This window comes from Lactuca saligna, chromosome 3, assembly GCF_052625555.1.
Source record: "Lactuca saligna cultivar CGN05327 chromosome 3, ASM5262555v1, whole genome shotgun sequence".
Lineage (NCBI taxonomy): Eukaryota > Viridiplantae > Streptophyta > Magnoliopsida > Asterales > Asteraceae > Lactuca > Lactuca saligna.
The window spans coordinates 5,125,468-5,129,889 of NC_136419.1; positions in this window are offsets into that span (position 1 = coordinate 5,125,468).

Genomic DNA, 4,422 nt, shown 5'->3' on the forward strand with positions numbered 1-4,422 from the left:
TTTACTTTGTAAAGATTTTTAGAAGACAGGGGGTGTTTGGTATAATTTTGACCTAATATGAAAGGAATTATGGAAGAAGGGAGATAAATAGTAAATTTTGGACTTCATTTGAAAATAAGTGTAGAGAGAGGGGGGCTACTTGGAAAAAGTTGGACTTAATTTGTAAAGCTTTTTAAGAGGCAGGGTTCAAGTGGTAATTTATAGGTTCACTTTGAAAGAAAATGGGAAGAGAGGGGCTGGAGGCATCATTATGGAAACAAGTTTGAGGGATCGGGTAATATAAACCCGTCACCTCGGTCCTAAACCCTAACCCTAAATGGTGCAGCCACCGACCTTATGACTCTCACTCTCTCTATAACACCCGAAATCAGAAAGGCCAAGAAAAGAAAAGAAAACCATAAGTTTAAGGGGTCAACTCGTCGAGTCCAAGGATGAACTCGACGAGTCGGAGCGGGTTCCGTGTCGTAGATTAAGTGACCGACTCAACGAGTCGAGGTTTGGACTCAACGAGTCTGGTCTGGGTTGGGAAACCCTAATTTCGGGACTTGGTATCCTATTTAAGCATCTTATTCTCTTTTCTAGGGCTCATTTGTAGCCCCTATAGTCCAGAACCCCAAACCCTATCCACCATAACCCTTTTTTGGAGCAAGATCTACCCTTGGTGAAGTAATTTGAAGCTTGGAAGAGAAGAGGTTCATAGCGGTGCAAGAGGAGGCCTTGGATCCAGAGTTGCTGGAATTTTTTAGAGCATTTGGAGGTAATGAATCATTATCCTTGGCTTTCTCCTTTCTAGATCCATCTTTCATGGAATTTTAGGGTTTCTTTGAGAGTATGAGATGAGAAATTGGTGCACAAGTTAGATCTGGAGTTGAAACTCTAAATCTGAGCTCTATTTGGATCAAAGATGCAGAAATCCCTGTTAGTTGCCATGAAAAAGCCATTCCCCATGAGTTAAGTTCCTTTCTAGCTTGGTTTTTGGTATTGTGAGACAAGAAGCACGTAAAGGTAGCAACTTTATGTTGCTAATGGACTCTAGGAATCCAGATCTATTGTTTGGAGCAAAGGAGAAGCTTTGTGACTCGAGATTAGACACAATTCCGAAAAGGGTCGGCATTGTTGCCTTCGATCCTGTTAGTATAGTGAGGACAACTCACTTCTCAAATAGCTCAGAATGATAATATCAACCTCCTCCAAATACAACTCCAACACCAACACCTACACCCATCAATGATCAAATTACATAAATTCCCAAATTACCAAAATAACCCCCAAAGTCAAACCGGTCAACCCTTGGTCAAAGGCAAAGTCAACAGTCAAGGTCAACAGTCCATGTTGACCCAACTCGTCGAGTGCAGCTCACTGACTCGTCGAGTCCTTCCAGAAATCAAGGAATCGTGAAAATCCTAGTTGAATTGCCAAGTTCCCATGCAACTCGTCGAGTCCATGCGTGTCCAATTGTTGGGAAAACCCTAAAGGACTCGTTGAGTTGTCTTGCAGACTTGCCAGTTCATACAGAAACCCTTAAAGGCTAATCTTCATCGGACTCGCCGAGTTGGCCATGCAATTCGTCGAGTCCCTTCAGTCCTTTCTCCATTTAGATGTCTATAAGCCACCCCAAAGCTCCATATTGCAGGTCTAAGCTCCTAGGGCATACTTCCTATGTAAAGCTGCAAACTTTATGTACATGCAATGTGCTAAGGGCCAAAATCAAACTAAAGAAGAGGTTCTAGCTGAGGAAAAGGCATTATCTTGCTAAAGGTTGAAGCTTTATGACTAAAAGGACCAAGATGAGCCTAGATCTGAAGTTGCAACTTCAGATCATGCCCAATACCTGAAATGAATCACCAACATGCTACAATAGCCCTAATCTCAAGCATGGAGAGATCTAGCTAGAAAGAGGTCAAGGTAATGACTTTTTACCTTCAAAATGATGCTAAGATGAAGTAGATACTGGATCCAAACACTTCTCTTCTTCCAAATCCGCTAGCTCTTCAAATCTCTTCAAAGAATGCACCAACAAAACACTTTTAGCCTCACAACACTCAAGAACAAGATATACACTGGTTAGGGTTTCTCTTAGCCATCAAGGGGGCGGTGAAGGACTAGAGGAAGGGACTTAAGGTCCTTTAAAAAGGGTGCAAACCCTAAAAATTAGGGTTTCATCCTCCAGCCCCAACTCATCGAGTTGGTCACTTAAGACACGCAACCAAGTTCATTCCGACTCGACGAGTCAGGGCATCCAACTCGTCGAGTAGACCTTTCAAAATGAAAATAAGGTTGTAATGTTTATACCTGAGAGTCGGGGTGTTACACTGATTTTTGAAACTGATTTGTATGTCCTTTCAATAATCAGATTTTTGAGAAGCTTATGAGAAATGGAAACAAGAAACATATCAAAATTCAGAATTACGAATCATATTCATAAACAAAAACAATAAGGAAAAAAATAATCTGATTTGCTTTTACCTTCAAAATTCAGAAATTGATTTCTTGTTACTAATTTTTGAAGTTGATTTGTATATCCCTTATGATTTTCAAAGTTGATTTGGGTAAAAAAAATTTGCAACTTTTAACAAAAAACCATCCAAGAAAAATAGCCAGATTATGCTTCTAATTTTCGACAAGGAAGGCTGAAATAAATGAATAAGATTGTTGCTTCTGATTACCCTATGACTTCGAAATTGCAAGTTCTGATATATGATTTTTAAGAATCTTATGAGAAACAGAAATAAGAAACTAATCAGAATTGAAAACTACAAATCATAAAGAAAAACAATAAGGAAAAAAAAAATGAATTTGATTTGCTTTTACCTTGAAAAATTAGAAATTGGGTTCCTGTTCCTGATTTTCGAAGTTGATTTGTCTGAAAAAATTGTAACTTTAAACAAAAAATGAACCAGATTGTTCTTCTAATTTTCGAGAAGGAATGTTGAAAAAAACAAATCAATTAATCAGAAATTGAAAACAAAAAAGCAAATCAATTATTGTACCTTATAACTTCGAAATTACAGCAACTGAAATCTGATTTTTGAGAAACTTTTCTATATATGAACAATTACAAGATTGTTGCTTCTGATTTTTGAGAAGGAAGAAAAACGAAATCGAAACCTGTTTCTTGTTCTGATTTTCTAGAAATAGGAAGAAAGAAATCGCAACCTTGTAATCGACTGATTTTATGCAAACATTGTGATCTTTGTTGCTGTCAAAAATCGAAGTCGGTTTAGTATCCATAATTAGAATCGAAGAGTTTTTTGGTTTCCCAAATTTCAATCAAATTTCCTTCTCCAGTAGTGATGACTGATGACCGATGACGTGTGCGTTGACTCTTAAGGCGAAGAAAGATAAGTAGACAAATATTAACCTAATTTAGATTTGAGCCTAAACTCAACCTAGATTGATATATTTGCTAAAAAAATTGGGTCCTATGATTTAGTGGGTCATGTTCATGGACACACTTTGAACTCCCTTTGGGTCGAGCATATGAATGATATAAACACATGTTGGTCATCCATTCAAACTTTCTTGTGTTTTGTCATTTTGCATTAGAAAACTTTTAAAATAGTTTGTCACTCCAAAATCTCATTATGAGAGAGAGAGAGAGATGTATGTTTCCGATTTGTCCCTCTAATAATAAAATAAAAACGTTTGTCGGTCTAAGTATTAATCTTCCTTCCAATAGTGCTTTTTAGAATAACTTTGACACGGCTACATACGTCAAAAAGGGCGTCTCTAACTATATATATATGGTCGATACTTAACATACAGGAGCTTTTTACAATGTACACATGCTTATTACATGAGTCGAAGCACTCCTTACATCATACAAACAATATCTATCAAAAAAATTTGCGAATCATAAGACGATCCTCAAATATAATACGATACTTAATAGAATACGTTACTTTTTCTATAAACAAAATAAACTAGATAAATTTAAAATAATAAAGATATGATACATAATAATAAGTATCTTTGTTGGAAGCATATCAAACATGTGTTTTTGACGGAGTGAGAATGCATGCAACATGTGCACCATGCAATTTTTTATAACGAAACCCTTCAAAACCGTAAATTAGACCCCAAATTTAGAAATTTATCATTGTATTTATATTAGCTGAAAAAGAAAATATTTATATTTCCATACCAGAACATCTACGCTCAATAAAGTGACTCTGCATGAAGTTCACTCTTATTATACAAAATAAAAATAAATAAATAAATAAAATAATGATCGACATGTTAAGCATCTTTAATAAGGATTTTATTTTTATTTTTTTTGAAACGGCTAACACACATTACTCACTAAACATCTCCAAAAATCTACTTATTTGTTCACAATAAGACTTAAACCCTCAATCATTTGAAAAAGAACATATTTACACAACACTTATACCGTTATGCTACAAATCATTCGGTAATAAG